The sequence below is a fragment of the Ascaphus truei genome, chromosome 5 (assembly GCF_040206685.1).
Source record: "Ascaphus truei isolate aAscTru1 chromosome 5, aAscTru1.hap1, whole genome shotgun sequence".
Lineage (NCBI taxonomy): Eukaryota > Metazoa > Chordata > Amphibia > Anura > Ascaphidae > Ascaphus > Ascaphus truei.
The window spans coordinates 40,877,231-40,897,915 of record NC_134487.1 but is presented as its reverse complement, the minus strand read 5'-3'; positions in this window follow the sequence as shown (position 1 = coordinate 40,897,915).

Here is a 20,685-nt window from a genome sequence, read left to right as displayed (position 1 = left end):
CCCAAATATCATTTCTGGTTGTAGAGGCAAAGTGTAGCAGCGTCAACGCTGCACTTTGTCACCAGTGGAGTTTTCAGTTTGAACACTCCCACCGAACAACCTGAACTTGCGACGTACTCCGGATCCCATTATCACAGCTAGTTTTATTTTACAGAGGGGATCATATACTGAGAGGAGATGGGGGGCCCCGTTCCCTGTCCTGTCCCCCGTCCCCCCGATTTCACTGCCGAGTCTCTGGTCAATTTCAGCAGCCAATCAATGTAAACGTCTGGACATTGATTGGCTGCTGAAATTGTCGTCACGCTGCTGCAGCCAGAGATCACAGATTGAAAAGACTCCCGCGACTGCAGCAGCGTAGACGCTGTACTTTGCAGCCAATGGTAGTTTCAATACTGAACCCTACCATTGGCCGCCAGGTATCTGTGACGACCGGGCGCACGTCGTGTAGCGTGCTGTGTGAACGGGGCCTAAGCGACGGCGACAATGCATTTTATTTTGCGGCGATGTCGTGTCGCCGGCACTAATATAGTGTGTGCGCCCGTGCGAACGCGCATGCACGTGACGCACACTTTTTGTGAGTATACAGTGTGTGCTGCCGGGTGCGACAGACTGGAATGTACTGTGTGTGGGTATATAGATTGTGTGAGTGAATAATTTATTAAATAAGATTTTTTTTTTTTTTTAAAAACCGTTGAATAAATAAAAATTATTTTTATTATGCACTTATTGACACACACACACACACACATACATACATACATACACACATACATACATACATACATATGTAACAGTGTTTCCCCTGGGCCCTTCTGATCCTGACCCATATGTAGGAAAATCCCCCCAATTACATGGATGTGTATGTATGTGGTGCACCTGCTGGTTACAGGACTCCTTAGTCTCCTGCTGGGTTGGTATGGGGAATATCACCATGACAGGCGTCTGAGGTAGTGTCTGAGTCCTACTCACATCTGGTACAGCGCCTCCACCCCATCAGGATCCGTGCGGCGGCAGGTGGAAGTATCTGATGGGGACCTCCTTCTCGGTGCATCCTTCTGCTGAGTAACTCCACACTCACACAGAAGGGATCTTGTGAACAAGGGCATCTTTAATAACATCTTCATGAACAGACTGCCCCTCATCGCGGCCGACACTTAGCCGCTCATTTCTTTGGAGTACTCCATGCAGAAGGTTCCTCCTTTCTTAATTGAGTTGTCTCCACCTCTCGCCTAAGGGAGATCCCTCAGCTGTGCCAGGTCCCTGGACACAGTGTGTAATCAGCTTGCACTGAAGTATCTGACAGGCAGACTTGCACTGCTGCAGACACTTTACTCAGGAACAACAGGACAGACAGACTAACTTTAGGCAGTGTTGTGTCTTATATAAACTCCAGAAACAGACCCAGCTTTGTGTCACTAACAGTGGACACAAAGCATGTTATCACTTCCTTTGTTACATAAGATACCTCACCAGGGTTTGAGGGCAAACCTCCATGATTGTTACTGGCAACCCTGCCTCCTTACCAGGATTACTGCCAGCATGAAAGAGATATGTACACCATTTTTACACATACATACATACACACACATACATACATACACACACATGCATACATTACAGCGCCGGTAGCGGCGCAAAATCATTATTTTCACTGACTTCTCCCTCGTCGGTCGGCTCCACGCTCATTGCCGTGCGCGCGGCCCTAGTATAGAACGGCTGACTAACCACAGCCAACCTATAAGTGCCGCGCGCGCACGGCGGAGCACGCGCGCCCACTATATAACAGCCTTAAGGCTGAGTTCAGGGTGGATGCTACGAGACGTACGCCTGCTTGCGTGCGCGCGCACGTCTGTCACAATTTCGGGTTGTTCGGTGCAAGTTTTCAAACTGAAAACTCCACCGGCGGCAAAGTACAGCGTTGACGCTGCTACATTTTGCCGCTACAACCTAAAATTATATTTTGGGCTACAGTCGCGTCACATGAGCTGATTCAGCGAACCAGCTCCATGACACGTTCGCCACGCCCCTAAACGCCGCGACCCAACTCCTGCAGCTGTCACAGATCGCTGAGCTGCAGGAGCACGCAGCAGAGGCATGCACGGAAGCTCGCGGCGGAGGCGCGCACGGAAGCTTGCGGCCGTAGCATCCACCCTGTGCGCGCGGAATTTTAGTTGGCTGACGTCAGTCAGCCTTTCTATACAAGTGCCGCGCACGGCAGGGAGAGGGGAGCCGACAGACAGCGGCGAAGATGAGGAAAATCATCTTTTCGCGCCGCTGCCTGCGCGTGTGTGTGTGTGTGTGTGTGTGTGTGTGTGTGTGTGTGTGTGTGTGTGTGTGTGTGTGTGTGTGTGTGTGTGTATGTCAATAATTGCAGAAGTTTAAAAAAAATTATTAAAGTTTTTTTTTCTTTAAAACAAATCTTATCTAGGACTTCCTTTCACTCACACAACCCATGCACACACATATACGCACACATACATACACACATATATACATTACCTGCAGCCGCCGGCACTATATACAGGAAAAGCATGCGGCACGTGCACGCGCGTCCGCATGCTGTATATAACAGCCCTAAGGTCTCGGCCAGGGTGGCGCTGAGCGGGCGGTTATGAAACACATTGAGGCAATGTGTGTGGCCAGAATGAACAAGCGCCTGCGCATGCTCGGCACTTAGATGCTTGCAGAGCAAGCAAATTTGATTTTGTCGCTCGCAAGCACGTCACGTGAGCGGTTCGCCCAATAAACGCTGGCGCCCACTCTTTTCCCCCCTGTAAGGAATCGGGGAGCACCTACCTTGGGGAGTGCTACCTCCTTACCCGCACATGGTACCGCAGCTGCTGCTGCCTCCGCTGCCCCCGCTATCCATACAGAGCGCACACGTACCCGCTCTTGTGCATGCTCCACGGAGCTCAGCTCCGCCCCTGGCGGCGCGTCACGCATTCTGCGAGCGCGGCCCACACCCGTGACGTCACGCCACGATCACGAGCCGCATGGCTAGTACTAATGACCTCCATGTCTCCTGCGCCTTATCCCGGTCCTCGCTGGGACCGCGACTCCGTTCCGCCTCCTATTGGTTCCTGGTCCCTTAAATATCCGGTTCCAACTCACAGTCAGTGCTCAGCATAATTCCTCGTAGCCTAGTGCTGTCCCGTGTCTTGTGCCTTGCTCTTGTTTTGTCTTTCAGTTTCTACCTTGTTATTGACCCGGCCTGCCTGCGAACCCTCTCTGGAATTGGACTTCGCCATACCCTCGACCTTGTGTACCTCTCTAACCCTGAACTCGGCTCCACGGATACTGACTACGCTGCTCTCTCTAACCCTGAACTCGGCTCCACGGATACTGACTACGCTGCTCTCTCTAACCCTGAACTCGGCTCCACGGATACTGACTACGCTGCTCTCTCAGCAGACCTTGGCTTACGGACGTTAACGATTCTGCTATCTCCTGCCCAGGACCCGGCGAATATACCAACTAACCCTCTATCTACAGCCCAGACCCGGCAACGCTAACTACCACCCTCCGGGCACGCCTCCGCTGCTGTGGGTGTGTGGTATTCTTCCTTCCCACCTCAGTACCGGGGTCTTTTTTGTTTTGTGGGCAGCACTAGCGTTACACCCCCCTCAGCCAGTCTCCTCCCCCCCCAGCCCGTCTCCTCTCCCCACCAGCCCGTCTCCTCTCCCCCCCAGCCCGTCTCCTCTCCCCCCCCCAGCCTGTCTCCTCTCCGCCCCCAGCCATCTCCTCTCCAACCCCCAGCCCATCTCCTCTCCGCCCCTCAGCCCGTCTCCTCTCTGCCCCCTGCCCTTCTGCCCATTTCCTCTCCCCCTGCCCGTTTCCTCTCCCCCTGCCTGTTTCCTCTCCCCCCAGCCCATTCCCCCCCAGCCCGTTTCCCCCCCCAGCCCATCTCCTCCCCCTCAGCCCGTCTCCTCCCTCCCCCCAGCCCGTCTCCTCCCCCCCCAGCCCGTCTCCTCCCCCCCAGCCCGTCTCCTCCCCCCCCCAGCCCGTCTCCTCCCCCCCAGCCCATCTCCTCTCTCCCCCAGCCCGTTTCCTCTCTCCCCCAGCCCGTTTCCTCTCCCCCAGCCCGTTTCCTCCCTCCCCCAGCCTGTTTCCTCTCTCCCAGCCCGTTTCCTCTCCCCCAGCCCGTTTCCTCTCTCCCCCAGCCCGTTTCATCTCTCCCCCAGCCCGTTTCCTCTCCCCCAGCCCGTTTCCTCCCTCCCCCAGCCCGTTTCCTCTCCCCCAGCCCATTTCCTCTCTCCCCCAGCCCGTTTCCTCCCTCCCCCAGCCTGTTTCCTCTCCCCCAGCCCATTTCCTCTCCCCCCCAGCCCGTTTCCTCTCCCCCTCAGCCCGTTTCCTCTCCCCCTCAGCCCGTTTCCTCTCCCACAGCCCGTTTCCTCCCTCCCCCAGCCCGTCTCCTCCCCCCCAGCCCATCTCCTCTCTCCCCCAGCCCGTTTCCTCTCTCCCCCAGCCTGTTTCCTCTCCCCCCCAGCCTGTCTCCTCTCTCCCCCAGCCCGTTTCCTCTCCCCCAGCCCGTTTCCTCTCCCCCAGCCCGTTTCCTCTCCCCAGCCCGTTTCCTCTCTCCCCCAGCCCGTTTCCTCTTTCCCCCAGCCCGTTTCCTCTCCCCCAGCCCGTTTCCTCTCCCCCAGCCCGTTTCCTCCCTCCCCCAGCCCGTTTCCTCTCTCCCAGCCCGTTTCCTCTCCCCCAGCCCGTTTCCTCTCTCCCCCAGCCCGTTTCCTCTCCCCCAGCCCGTTTCCTCTCTCCCCCAGCCAGTTTCCTCTCTCCCCCAGCCCGTTTCCTCTCCCTCTCAGCCCGTTTCCTCTCCCCCCAGCCCGTTTCCTCTCCCCCAGCCCGTTTCCTCTCCCCCAGCCCGTTTCTTCTCTCCCTCAGCCCGTTTCCTCTCCCCCTCAGCCCGTTTCCTCTCCTATAGCCCGTTTCCTCCCTCCCCCAGCCCGTTTACTCTCCCCCAGCCCGTTTCCTCTCTCCCCCAGCCCGTTTCCTCTCTCCCCCAGCCCGTTTCCTCTCTCCCCCATCTCGTTTTCTCTCCCCCAGCCCGTTTCCTCTCCCCCCAGACCCTTCTTCTCCCCCCCGAGCCTGTTTCTTCTACCCCCCAGCCCATCTCTTCTCCCCCCAGCCCATCTCTTCCCCCCCAACCCATCTCCTCTCCCTCCCCAGCCCATCTCCTATCCCCCCTCCCCAGTTCTTATCCCCCCTCTCCCACCCCAGCCCATCTCCTATCCCCCCCATCCCAGCCCGCCTCCTCTTCCCCCCAAGCCCGCCTCTCTGAAACCCCAGCCCTCCTCCCCCCATAGCCCGCCTCCTCCCCCCATAGCCTGTCTCCTCCACCCCCAGCCCATCTCCTTCCCCCACAGCCATCTCCCCCCCTAGCCTATCTCCTCCCCCCCTAGCCTGTCTCCTCTCCCCCCAACCTCTCTCCTCTCCCCCCCCACCCTCTCTCCTCCCCCCCCCAGCCTGTCTCCTCTCCACCCCCAGTCTGTCTCCTCTTCACAACCAGCCCGTCTCTCCTCTCCACACCCCAGCATGTCTCACTCTTCTCCCCCCCAGCATGTCTCTCTACTCTTCCCCCCCAGCCCCTCTCCTCCCCCAGCCCTTCTCCTCCCCCTCCCCCAGCATGTCTCCTTCCCCTCCCCCAGCCCGTCTCCTCCCCCCCAGCCCATCTCCTCCCCCCAGCCCGTCTCCACCCCACCCCCGCCTGTCCCCTCATCTTTTTTTCCTCCCTCTTCTCTTTTCTCACTCATGCCATTCTCTCTATTTAATCCCCCATGTTTCTTTCTCCCGCCCGTCTTTTCCTTATTTTCCCTTCATTGTCATCCTCCCTGAATTTTATTTTCCCAGAATCGTTTTCTCTTTTCTTTCCCTTCTCACTCTTTCCCCCTTGTGTTCTCTTTTCTCCTGTCTCATGACTTTCTTTTCCCTCTTATGTATTTATCTTTGTACTTTTTCTCTCTTCCTTTCTGCCTTCTTCCCTTTCATGTCTGTTTGCATCTCTCCTCACTTAACCCTTCCCTCACCTTTCCCAGCCTGTGTCTCAGGCTTCAGCTTCAGTCCTGCTCTGCTGTCCTCGACGCCCCACGCACCTACAGAGGCCCTGCAGAGGAAGGAATTTCCCCTCCGTGCTCCATTCATTACAGGGCTACTGCAGTCCTGACTGTCCCCCTTGTCGACGGCCGTGCATGGGGTGTCGGAGCTAAATGGCCCTGTCTTCTGACCTCCCAGCTTCCGAGACACTTTCAGTTTTAGCTACTAGTCTTCTCCCCACTTTCCTGGGTAAACAAAATGGCCATAGAGATGAGCGGCCTTGTGCAAATTATGTTTAGAACACATCATTGTTTCTATCCCTTTTTGCACCTTTATCAAGTTTGGGATAGAAACGTTGATCTGTTCTAAATGGATATCTACGTAATTTGCACAAGACTACTAGAGTTTCTATATGATTTTATATTCCTCCAAGCTATTTTGTGAAGGACATGCAGCCACGGCAGTAATGACCAATTGGTATTGTGAGTGTTTCATTACCTATCTGAAACAAAATGGCCACCAAAGAAAGAATCAATAGGAAGCCGCAACAGATGATGGGGCTTCCTATTACTTAAAAGAACACGAGTAGCTTAAACTGTTAAGTATCTTGGGAATCAGGTGGTTCCTGGAGCTGAAAATGGAGTGGTCTAGCTTCAGAGGACCCACAGTTCCAGTAATGTTTAAACTTTACCATTTGGGGCTGATTGCTGCTTTACCTAATGTTAGAAGATTTGTTTGTGTAACACCTCTGCCCCCGGCCAATAGAAGAGGGGCCACAACAAACTGTCCCAATGTGTGTGTAGGTGATGCTCAGCGGTTCCCTTAAATCTCAGGGTGCTGGAACCTCGTGCAGGGCTGGTATGTTGAGCAAAAATAAAACAAGGCGCCAGGAACTTTTCTAAACTTTATTAAACAATCCGAATTTCAGACCAGCAACAGGATAGGTTTTCATAAGTTACATGTAGACACTTGACACTCAGGTTTCCTTAACTATGAGGTTTGTAGGTAGAGCAGCTTTTTTTCAAGCCTTCCTCTACTGCCTAAGGCTGGGTCCATGGTCTAAAAGACAGCGCTGTCCCGCGCTGAGGCGGAACACTTACCCCCATCATCCCTACTGAGGGCGGCTTTAGATGGCGCTTTCGCAGGCGTGCGGAGGCGTGTGAAATTGCAGCAGACAGTTAATTTAATTTTTCACGCTGAGGGAAGCAGTGGGCCTGTCACGTGACCGGCAAAAGCCAATGGCACTCCGTGACGTGGCGTGCTAGCCCCGCCTCCCGCCCCGCCTCCCACATGCCTCCCACCCACCTCACAAGTGCGCTCGCTGACGCTCATGTCAGGACACAAAAAAGCTCCTGCTTGAGCAGGAGAGCATGAGCGTCAGTGCGGTATTTTGTACCATGTCCGAGGCCTAAGGCTTCGACCCCTGCGGCGGCACACACAAGGTACGGCCCTCTATGGGGCCGGCCCCAGTAGCTGCACAATGCAGGCAAGAATTTTGTCTTTTGGTCCGGCGGCCAAGCAATGGCCATGTCACGGCAGCGGTTCAGCCAATAAGGGCAAACCAGATGCGTGACGTCATGGCCGTACCCCCGCCGTGCTCCTACCACGCCCCCCAGTCACAAGTGATCTGATGTCCATTAGATCGCTCGGCTGGAGGGGGAGAGCGCCAGGAGGCGCTCCGTGGCTCGCGCTCTGGGGCTGTACTCCCTACTGTGGAAGGATTCCTTTCTAGTGCAGTATCTGAAGGGCCTCTATACTGGGAGACTTGCCCTAACTTAGGCGGAGTCCCCTGTGCCGCTGACCACGCTCATGCTTGGAGAGCGGTGACGTCACCAACTCTCCAAGCATGAGCGCCAGGTGTCCTTGCTATTTCGCATATGTGCGCAGGGGGGCATTGCAGGAAAGCTGAGCGCGGTTCAAAGTCAGATTTTTTTGTTTACACAAGCACCAAGCGTGGGTGAGCGGGGACATAAAAATTGAAATAGACAGAAGCAACCTCGCCAAGCTTCGTGCGATCAGCGCGCTCAGCAGCACAGGGGACTCAGCCTTAGAAAACAAGACAAGTTGCGTACCCTTTTACAGGGCTAAGAGAGCCCCGGAGTTCCCCTCAGTGCAGGTCACATTATAATCTGAAAGAGTATAGCCAGGCAGCCAGGCCCCAAATATTTATAACTTTATCCCCACCCCTGTTGCTGGGCAGGAAAAGAGACGGCTTACCTAACTAAGTCATCCCCTAAAGGGTGGACTTTTCCAGTACCTTCTGGAAATAAATAACCTAGCCAATCACCATCCTACAGTATGTGACTTTCAACATGAAATAAGTTACTTGGAATTGGTTACAACTAGGGCCTGTAAGAGAAAGTAACCCCTGAACTCCCTGTAGGTACCAGGACTTACTAAGAAAAGTCTAGCCTACCCCAAGGGTGCTACACTTGTATGCCGCAGACTGCATTGTGGGTCTCTGCTATGTTAGTGCTGCCCTGGGAACTGGATGTAATTAAATTGAGTGTATTTTTCCTTTTGACGTAGACACACTTAATTTTCTGTGAAAACAAAAAATATGGGTGGGCGCAAATAGTGACGTGAATAAGTGCAATATAAAGATATATAACAATAAACAATATCATTAAGTGATTAATAAGTGAATAATAGTGATTATAAAAAGTGAAATACTTGTGTAAAAATATTGCTGCTCTAGAAACCCTTTTAGTGGACGGTCTGCAGACTCCACTTCAGTAGATATGTTTTTCCAGGCGGTAGGGGAGTGCAGGAATCAATGTGTCATAAAAAACAAATAAAGACACAACATAGTGCAAATAAAGTTTTTACATTTGAGAGATATACAGTATGGAGGGATAATCTTCCAGATGGAAACTCACATGGTCTCAGTGTAAAGAAGGCATTTTCAGAAATCAGTGGCTAATTTGCTTGATTCTGTCTGGAAAGATGAAAACTCCCACTGTGTGGGATCTGATGTAGAATATGGGCACTCTAGATGATGTCGTCAATTTGATCACGATGTTGGAGTAAAGAGAAATGGACAACCATAGTGTGATCCGAGATAAATAATATACTTTATGGACAAGAATAAAAAATGAACACTTACACAGTGTCCTAAGAATATAGGCACATAAAAAATCTGTGATGTCACCCGTTATGTTACACTCCACTCCCTCTGGCTCCGACCTCTCGATTGCTTCTGGTTACGGGGCGCTCGCCAGGACACGAATAATGCCGATACGACGAGGGTCTCTGCTTTAGTAGCTGCTTAGCTGGGGGTGGTGCAGGAGTCCCAGGGTGAGGTCAGATCAAAGCCACTTGCGACTCTACGCATTACACTCAAAGTGTAGCTTCCTCAGGAGTCATAGCAACCAGACTACCCGTCGGTCTCTAAATACCCTAATCTACGTCCTGATTGGTTTATATTCCAGCCAATAGATTCACAACTTTATCAGATTGGGAACAGCCCACATCTGTCAAAAATAAACATATAAATTCCACATAAACAATAAAGGGCTATCAATGGGTTAAAAAAAAACTATCCTACGAGAAATAACAATAAATAAATAATATAAATATCATCTAAGCTCATATTCAAAAGGAAACATGGACAATAGGGCAACCCTTGATTCCACTTTGGGCTACTCCCTCTCCTCTCTCTGCTCTGCTCCAGACTCTGACAACCTGTTCATGAACTACAACTCTGCCATATCTGTCACGGGAAACCAGGCATTTACACTTTTTTACCAGGATCATACATTGAGCAAAACATGTAAAGTGAAATAAATTGTGATTTATTCACATGAAAAGGCATACACACAATGATATAAACAACATAAAAAAATACACACTTGGGAACTGGGGTAAAAAAAAACTAGACTTTCCTAGCTGCTGTGCACTCTAAAACAGAGTTTTTCCTTGTCAGGGACCGCGACCGCTACGTTAGTTTTTGAGAACTTGGTCCCTAAAAGCTGGAAAATATTCTGGGTAAGTTTTTCTGAAGCCAGTGCTCTGCTATTTGCGCAAGAGCACTTTTTAGTCATTTCAAAAATCCTGCCATTGTTCTGGCGCTGAGAATCTCCCCTTTGATTGACTCAGGGGTTTCTTATAGTTGTAGCCAGAATCCCTCCGGTCCCCCTGTCTCCTGGTTCCTTTCCCCCTTACCTTCAGTCGATGTGGGGGCGTTGCAGGGGCGAGTGATCTATATAGAGTGTTACGTAATGCGTTACACCATAGTAATGTTACCAGTAAAGGTATTGCTGTTTTACACCATTGTGTGAGTACATTACTGTATGTGGGTCCTGTGTCAGGGGTTATTCTACACTTAAAATCCTACACAGGTTGAGGCGCTGTTATTGTGAAGATCGTTCCAGGATACACTCCAGGTTCCCATCAGCGGAGGCTCAGGCCTCCTGTGAACCTGACAGGTAACGCACCACACCTGGTAATATATCTAGATTTCCCCACACGGTCCCTATCTGCGATTGGGGGAGGGTGGGGTGGAAGTGTGTTACATAGTATTTTGGTGTTCATTCACAAAATACTATAGCCAATCCTTTCCTCTCAGCCAATCAGAGCGATGCCAGTCTCTGAAGCCGGGTAAGCGGGGAATCTGAATCTGCCAAGGGACATGCGCAAGTTTGCCACCTTAGTCCCTTGCTATTCAGATACCACCCGCTGGGTTAGGCTCCTTCAAATCTGGTGGGGCAAATGGTAGTCCGGACGACTTCCATTCATCCCAAAATGTGGGTACTTGAGCCCTTTCCTCCTACCCAAATGGTCTTCACACCTCAGGCATCCTCTGGTGGCTTTCAACTCCGATGTCCTACAGACTTACTGGCACCAACATGGTAGCCCTGGCAGTCAGCCGGAACATTGGTTCTGAAAGTCCCAGCTCATTACGGTGCAACCCAGTATATACCATATTAAACAACTATTAATAAAATATACTGTTATAAGTCCTAAGTCTCTGGGTAAGGGAATAGAATAAAAAGCTGCACTTTATTTTCTATTAGCCTATATTCCCCACACACTGTCTCATAGACTTGGCCTGGACTCTAAGAGCCCCCTCATAACTGTCATGGGAGAGGGGGTTTGGCCCGGTATTAAAGGGGTTACACCCCATTTGGCCACCCCCTGCTCTCACTTGGGAAGCAAGGGGTTAACTGGACTGCGGTCCAGTAATGTGTTTTTACCCTGCTTCAGCAACCAAATGTATATTCCCCTGTAAATGTGTATTGTTCCCATTCCAGTGTTTGCACCAACACATACACTGGGATTGGTGCGGGAGGGAAAGGGTTCATGTTAATTCAGTGTTTATAGCCCTATGTTCCATTTTCCCGCCTTTTCAGGCTCCATTTTGCAGCTCTCCATAGGTCACCATTGCAGCCCAATGCAACCTTATGGAGATTCCGGCAATTTGGGCCCGTTTCGGTAGAAGACCTGCAGGTGGCGCCCGAGAGGAGGAGCCATCCATTTCAATGGGGATTCCTCGACGCCGACCTCCAGGAATGGGTTGGCAGCCATCCAAACCGCAGACCGCAAGAGCGGAAACATTTTCTGAAAAAGAGCTTTGATTACTACCCGGTCAAGTTCAATCACAATTGGCGTGGGAACCTTAGGTTCTAGGGCACCCAGGAATAAAATTATTTTTGTCCCTAGCCCCTAGGAACCCCCACACTCGACCACCACAGGGTCCGGGAATGAGGGACCCCCGTAAAGGGTCGCGCTCACCACGAGGGTCATCCCATTGAATCCCATGGCGGCGACCGGCCCATGCATTTCCTATGGCGGCACCGGCCATTGATTCCAATGGGAGAAAGCCAAGTGGCATTAAAACGGCTAAGTCCGAAAAGGTAAAAAAAAAGTAAGCCCATACCTCCGGTTCTGTGAGGACCAGAGGGCTGGGATTTGGGTCACAGGTAGTCACTGTTCCGGCATGACTGCATGGCCACTTCCAGCCCTCTCTGAACAACCAGACAGAGTATGGGCAAATCTGAAAAATTGTGGTTTTCCTATAGACTTCAATGGCGGAGTTGCTCCATTGAAAGACTATAGCGGCGGAGCCCATAGACTTCAATGACGGAGTTGCTCCATTGAAAGACTATAGCGGCGGAGCCCATTGACTTCAACGGCGGAGTTGCTCCATTGAAAGCCTATAGCGGCAGAGCCCGTTGATTTCAATGGAAGAGTGAAAAGCAGAGATTTATTTGAGCTATGGCGGAGAATCCTGCATTAAGTTAATAGGGGATTTTAACTTGTTTTTTGTATCTCCGGTTCTGGGGGTCGTGGAAGGCTGAAACTTGGCCACTATTGCAAAGGTCCTACGGCATGAGGGCCTGGCAAATTTCAGTCCGCTCAGTCCCACAGAACGGATTATTTTAATATGTGAAGATATTAAAGAATGAATTGTATTTTGGGTCTGGTATAAAAACTCAGAGCCCATATGGTATGGTAATGCTCAGGGAGGGAGACAAGTGGTCTACAATAAAACCCCTGATCAAAGACTCCCCCACCCTGCTTGTGTATGTGAGCACAAAGGAAAGCAGGACATGGGTACTTGACGTTAAGTGTTGTAATTCACACCCTAGGACAAAGGGTTACCTGGCCCAAGTAAACATTCAGGCGCCAGGCTTGTGGGAGGAGGGCTAAGGAAATAAGCCCCTGATTAGAATAATACCCACCAAGTGGGCAGGTATTACGATGCCCCTCAGGTGAGGTGGCAAGGAGAGATTGGGTGCAGGTTATTGTTCTCCAATGACCTGCACTCAATGATAAGGTATAGGACTGGAATTACATATAAACCAGTGTCAGTCCTATACTCATAGTCTTCGTGTCTTTTCGTGATGTCTTCATCTGAACCTGTATTGTGGAAGGAATTGCCAATCCTGTATCCTGATTGCTTTCTTGTCCAACCGTTAAGTAAGTGTCTATATTTTGCCTGTTATTTGTATATCTTGTGTGTTCACCTTCTTTAAGGAATAAACTATATTTATTACATCTAAGTCGTGTTCAATTCAACCCAGATATTTTGGTGTGTATTATTATAACCTATCACTAGCTACCGTGACAACAACCTCATAAATTATGGTTGGAGTGCCCATGAACCCCAATACAGGTTCTGGGCTAGCTGGGCAGTAACTGGGTATCCCCCTTAACCTAGGGACCCCTCATAGTTACAGGTACACTTTGCATCCCTTTGCACCATTTACCTTTCTGGGCAGTGCGGAAGCAGGGAACCCTAGCAGTGAGTCGCGCAAGCGTTTTCAAGGGGAGATATTTGTCATGGGAGAGGGGGTTTGGCCCGGTATTAAAGGCGTTACACCCCATTTGGTCACCCCCTGCTCTCACTTGGGAAGCAAGGGGTTAACTGAACTGTGGTCCAGTATTGGGTTTTTACCCTGCTTCAGAATCCAAACGTATATGTCCCTGTAAATGTGTATTGTTCTCATCCCAGTGTTTGCACCAACACATACACTGGGGTTGATGTGGGAGGGAAAGGGTTAATGTTAATTCAGTGGTTATAGCCCGTGGTTCCCTTTTCCCGCCTTTTCAGGCTCCATTTTGCAGCCTCCCATCGGTCGCCATTGCAGCTCCATGCATTCCAATGGCGGATCTGGCGGTTTTGGGCCTGTTTCCAGCGAAGACCAGCAGGTGGCGTCCGAGAGGAGGAGCGGCGGTTTCCCATTGTAAGTCAACGGTGCCATTGACTTCAATGGGGATTCCTCGACGCTGATCTCCAGGAACGGGTTGGCAGCCATCCAAGCCGCAGACCGCAAGAGCAGATACAATGTCTTTAAAAGGAGCTTTTATCACTGAGGTCAAGTTCACCTACAATTGGCGTGGGAATCTTAGGTTCTATGGCACCCAGAAATAAAATTCTTGTTGCCCCTAACCCCTAGGAACCCCCACACATGACCACCACCGGGTCCGAGAATGAGGGACCCCCGTAAAGGGTCGAGCTCAGCAAGAGGGTCGCGCCATTTACTCTAATGGCGAAGCGGAGGTCCCATTGAAGCTAATGGCGGCGCTCGCCCATGCATTTCTTATGACGGCGCCGGCCATTGACTCCAATGGGAGAAAGCCGCGTGGCGTTAAAATGGCTAAGTCCAAAACTGTGAAATGTGTAAGTCCATATCTCCGGTTCTGCGAGGACCAGAGGGCTGGGATTTGGGTTGCATGTAGTCACTGCTCCGGCATGACCACATGGCCAGTCCCAGCCCTCTCCGAACAACCAGACGGAGTATGGGCAACTGTAAAGAACTGTGATTTTCCCCATAGACTCCAATGGCAGCGTTACTCCATTGAAAGGCTATGGCAGAGAAGCCTCATAGACTTCAATGGCGGAGTTGCCTCATTGAAAGTCTATGGCGGCGGAACCCATTGACTTCAACGTCGGAGTTGCTCCATTGAAAGCCCATAGCGGCGGAGCCCGTTGATTTCAATGGGAAAAGAGTGAAAAGCAGAGATTTATTTTTAAGCGGAGAATCCTGTATTAAAGTCCCATAAGGACGAAACGCGTCAGAGGATCCTCCTCATGTGGTTTTAACTTTGGCTTGTATGCCGGAATAAAGTTATTTTTACAGCACCTTGCCTCCCACCTATTCTAACAGCAGTGCTCGTCCGATTACTTCACTATTAAAGTAATAAGAGTTTTAATCTGTATTTGTGTATCTCCGGTTCTGGGGGTCGCATGGAGCTGAAACTTGGCCACCATGAAGAGTCCCCTCCGGCATGAGGGATTCGCAAGTGTCAGCCCACTGGGGCCAGCAGAACAGATTATTTTAATATGTGAAGGTATTAAAGTATGAATTGTATTTTCGGTCTGGTATAAAAACTCAGAGCCCATATGTTATGTTAATGATCAGGATGGGAGACAAATGGTCAATCATAAACTCCTGATCAAAGACTCCCCCACCCTGCTTGTGTATGCGAGCACACAGGAATGCAGTACATGGGTACTTGATATTAAGTGTTGTACTTCACACCTTAAACAAAGGGTATCCTGGCCAAGCTAGACTTTAAGACGCCAGGCTTGTGGGAGGGGGGCTGAGGAACGAAGCCCCCTGATTAGAATAATATCCACCCAGTGGGCGGGTGTTAAGGTGCCCCTCAGGTGAGGTGGTAAGGAGAGATTGGGTGCAGGTAATTGTTCTCCAATGGCCTGCACTCAATAATAAGGTATAGGCTGTAAATTGCATATAATTCAGTGTCCAGCCTATACTCAGGGTACTTTGTGTTCTTCGTGTCTTTGTGCATTTTCGTGAATGCTGCATGAATTGCTAATCGTGTGACCTGATTACTTCATCATTCCAACCCCAAGTAAGTGTATATTTTGCCTGTTATTTGTATATCTTGTGTGTTCACCTTCTTTAAGGAATAAACTGTATTTATTATATCTATTATATATATAACTTAGTGAAATACCGCTCGCCACAATCTTAGGTAATGTGTAGATAACAATTTAATTTCAGCTGGTGCAAGGGGATAGTAATGACAGACAAAACACATAAGGGAAACAAAGAATTTTTCCCAAAAAGATCCCCATTCACTGCACAGCAAAGCTGAAAAAATATTAGATCAGGGTATAAATACCCACTAGCAATGTAATAAAGTGGGCTGCATTGGGTTCCATCAAGTAACCGCTCCCTACACTGTGGGAGGACAGTTACCACAAATACTGATTAAAAATAAAAAATAATAAATACTTTATTCAAAAATTATATATTCGACGCAGTAACACTAACTCTAATTATCATAAAAACAATTAAAACACTTAACGGGTGAGTAAGGTTCAGGGATATCTGGGGATAATTCCAAAATAATGTAATATTATATACCCCTTGACCAAATGTCCTGATCACAATAGGTAAATACAAATAATTAGCTAGTCTCCAGAGGGAGAGCTCTTACATGTAGGACCAATAAATAATTGTCTTAAATCATATCCAGATAGATAGCAATAGTGATATAAACAGCTAAAGGTGCAGCGCAGCGCATCACATATAACTATATATTAGTAGTAATATCTATTGTGAAACTAATCGTAATGGATGTGATGCACACACTACAGGGTTGATAGAGAAGATTATATTCTCTCAGGGTGGAGTACTCTTGCATATAAAGCAAATAGGAGAATGCTGTGTGCCATATCCTAGTAGGAAGTAATAATGAAGACAGCTTTAAAATGCAACACAGCATGCCTGATATCCCCCTGTATTAGTGGTTCCACCTCCATCGGTCTAATGTGTCCCCCAATAGTTCCAGGTACAAATAGGGCGTATCAGGGTGTTGTGAGTATAGTACATACACTTTAGGCTAAATACCTGCGCAATAAAAGCACAACCAAAACCCCGCTGTAACCCGGCTCTAGCTACCCCATCAAAAGTGATCAGGAACGATCTCACCCATGCTCCTCCTACACGACGTCAACGCGATGACGTCATGTCCGACGTACGTTTCGCGCATAAGGGGCTGGCGCTTTCTCAAGGTGGGAGGTCACCGAGCACCGAGACCAGAGGAGTGCATCAAGTCGGAGCGGGAACCTGCAGCCGGTAAAGCTGAGAGAGAGGCGGTGATCGGTGAGCACGAAACCCGGCAGGCTGAGCAAAGATCCACAGCTGCAGCCGCTGTAACCACCAAACTGCCCGGAGAGCAGGGAATGGACCCAGCTCCGGGACGGCAGAGACTTGTGGAGGGAGCGGGTGATTGCGGAGACCACGGGAGTTTTACAGCCGGAGAGGTATTGGCCGTTGCGGCGGCCAGTCCATTTTCCCTGGAAGAGCTATCACTGATGTCTGCGTGGGGAGGGATGTGGTCCCCGGAGGAGCGGAACGAGCTCCAGAAGCTGGCGATGTCCCGACCCGCTTTCCCCCTCCCTGAGCCTGGCGCTTAAGCAACTCCGCTCTGGACTCAGCAGCCTCTTGCTGAGGTTAGTCCACCGGCGGTCGAGAAGCTCCAGAATGAGCCCGGCGCTCGAGCAACTTCGCCTTGGACTCAGCAGACTCTTACGGGGGGTAGTCCACCGCCGGGGCGGAGGAACTCCGGCAGAAGCGGCGGTGTTACCACTGCAACAAAGCGGGCCACATCAAAGCCCACTGCCCGGACTGTGTTCGGTCGGGCAAAGAAGCCCCTCAGGGCCAATGCTCACGAGCTGCGGAAAAGATGACCCATTTAGCGGCATCCTCTGATGGCTCCCGCCCAGCCAGGGCGACAACCCTTCGCGGGACGTCCCCTGGAGAACCTGGCCGGGCTGCATCGGCAACAGCAGCGGAGAGCGGCGGCCATCCATCTGATCCCGGCGGAGAACAGCGGAGCGGAGGCCGGGAACTTGTGATAATATTGCCTACATGTATCCGAGAACCTGATGGATAACTGTAACATGGCTGGTCCAGATTGCCTCTCTGCCCTTGTCACAGAAGTCCTGGTAGCACTGCAGGCTGTGACAAGCTATTCCAAGGGCATTGAACCCCCTCATGCTATTCTCTGAGTGACAGGAGAGGAGGTGGCATGGTGTTTGTGTACAGCCAATAGTGGTGCAGACACTGCCCTCTCCTTCCAGATCTCAGAGAGGAAGTGCCAAACTGTTAGTCAGTTCTGGTCTGGAGAGACTGGAAGGGCTGTGAGTCTCTCCCATCTGGGATGAGCATGCCCCCCAGCCCCTAGGGGTCTGGGAGAACACCTAAATTACAACAGAGGCCTCAAGATTACAAGAAGGCCATGCACCATCCAGAGGCCTGGGATCCTCTGACATTCATCTGCTTCGCTGTACAGACCAACTGCAGTGACTGCATGCAATAAAGCCCTTTGTTTTATATACTCCTGTCTGAGATTGCACTGTATTGGACAGGGGTATGGAAGTATTGTGCTTTGGGGGATTTCTCTCTGGGCATCCTGGAGCTCCCTGAAACTGGAGGTGCTGACACCCTGAGCTGAACATCATGAACCACAGAAGCCTGTCCTGGTCCCCATACCAACATGGACATCTCAGATCTCCTGGACCCTCACAGATATGCCACAGCACCACAACACATGTAGCAGCACTAACATCTCACCGAGGGTGGGGGAAGCAGTGCTACACAAGCCTGATTCTCGGGTACATTTTTAGGGGAACCAGCAACTCTGGACCCCGACTAGCTGGGCACATTCTGACAACAATTCCTCCACAAAACCCCTCTTGAAACTCATACCCTAGCAATCCCTGCTTGCTGGCATCCCTGGAAAGGCAAAAACATATCCTGTATTGTCGCACATTACAGTTTATGCCCAAACAGTTACTGGGTTCAAGAGCTGACTTCTTGAGCCCCAACACACATGTCAGGGGTAACCAAACAGGCTTAAAGCTTTATTTGAGAGCCAGGTATCCTCCTCTCTTGATCTATAGTACATGCCCCTCTTTTTCTCTACCTTTCTCGCCCTTCTAACCCCAAACCCTGGATAAACTGCCACACATGTATGCTGCGTTCCTGCACTCGTTCCTCTGAACACCTCTGGAGGAAATCTCACACTCTCGCAGACTTTCTTCACTACAAATGTATCCTGTTTCAACTCTGCCCTCTCCCAGGCTAAACAAACTTTCTTTTCTTCACTCATTAGTCTTGCCTACGCCGCTTCTTCTCTTTCTTTGACTCTCTGTCTTTGACTCTCTAGTCAGACCACCGTCTGTTACCTGTTTTTCTTCCTCCATTTCACCTCAGGACTTTCCTGACTATTTCAAAACAAAGGTGGATTCCAATCATCAAAGCAGGGGTGCGCAAAGTTTTTTTGTTGCGCCCCCCCTGTGTGCCAGCTTCAGAGCTCGCGCCCCCCCCTCCCCAGTGACCTGGCATCAAATGACGCAGAGGGTCACATGATGTGACGTCACGTGACCCCGCACCATCATTTGATGCGTGTTTCCATGACGACGCATCACGTCACATGACCCTGTGGCGTCATTTGATGCCGCGTTGTCATGGCGACGTGACCAGAAGCCGGCTGAATCCCGGTATGGTATCATTTTATTTCACTTATTGTGTTTTGCCCTGTGACTGATTCCTTAAATATAAGTGGTGTTAAAAGTCCTCGTCTACCATGACAAACACCTCTTCCTAACTCTCCTCATGCCTTCCGCAACTCTTTTTTCACTGTCACAGGAGGATCTGTCACTGCTAATCTCCTCTTCCCCCTCTATGACTTTCCCACTGGAAACCTTTCCCTCCCATCTCCTCAACCCTCTTGCTCCTATTCTAATCCCTAAGCTCACACCAATTTTCAATTCCTCCCTCTACTCTGGTACCTTTCCCTCTTCCTTGAAACACACAACAGTTATACCCTTACTCAAAAGACAGCAAGCTTGACCATAACGGACTCTCTAATTATTGTCCAGTTTCCTGTCTGCCTTTTGCCTCTAAACTCCTTGAACACCTTGTATTCATTCGCTTGCTCCATTTTCTTACCTCCTATTCTCTCTTAGATCCTCTTCAATCTGGCTTCCGCACTGCCCACTCCACTGAAAGAGCCCTCACTAAAATAACTAATGACCTCCATACAGCAAAAGACAAAGGTCATTACACTCTGCTCATATTGCTCGACCTCTCTCCAGGCTTTGATAATTTGGACCACCCTCTTCTCGTACCTATTCTCCATACTCTTGATAACTGTAACAGAACTCTGTTCTAGATTTCATCTAACCTCTCCCATCGTACTTTCAGTGTCTTGTTGGCAAAACACCTCCTCCCCCTCTGTCGATCTCTGTGGGTGTACCCCAGTGGTTTGTCCTGGGATCTCTTCTCTTTTCTTTTACACACTCTCTCCAGCTGACCTTATCACATCTCTTAGGTTCAAATATCCCCTCTATGCTGATGACACACACATTTACTTTTCAACCCCTGACCTTACACCTGCTGTACAGACCAAAGTCTCTGAATGTCTCTCCACTATAGCATCCTGGATGGCACTCCGCCGACTCAAACTTAACATGTCAAAGATGGAGATCCTCATACTTCCGTAAAGCCTGGCTCTACTGCCCCCTTCTACATTACTGTTGGCAGTACTATCATACACCCAGTATAACTAGCACACTGCCTAAGTGTCACATTTGACTCCTCCCTCACATTCTCCTCTCATATTCACAATGTAGCTAACACCTGTCATTTTTTCCTCCGTAACATTGCAAAGATTCACCCTTCCTCTGTTGCTCTACTGTTTCAACTATTGTAACCTTCTACTGTCCTGCCTCTCACCTGTCTCCCCTTCTATCTATCCTACGCGCTGCTGCTAGAATCACTTTACTCTCTCCTAAATCTGTCTCAGCATCTCTCCTGCTGAAATCCCTCTCCTGGCTTTCTATTAAATCCCGTATTACACACAAAATTCTTCTCCTCACTAGTAAGGCCCTACACTCTTCTGTCACTTCTTATAGCTCAGCCCTAATTTATCGCTATGCACAATCCCGATTCTTGAGTTCTGCTCAAAAGATGTCTTTGGTCTACCCCTTTTGTATCTAAAGCCCTTTCCACCTAAAACCTCTCACTCCCAGCCCAATACCTCTAGAATGCTCTTCCTCTCAATATCCGACTAGCACCCTCTCTATCCACCTTGAAGACCCATCTTAAAACACACCTCTTTAATGAAGCATATGCATAGCTCGGTGGCTGATACTATACACCTCATACA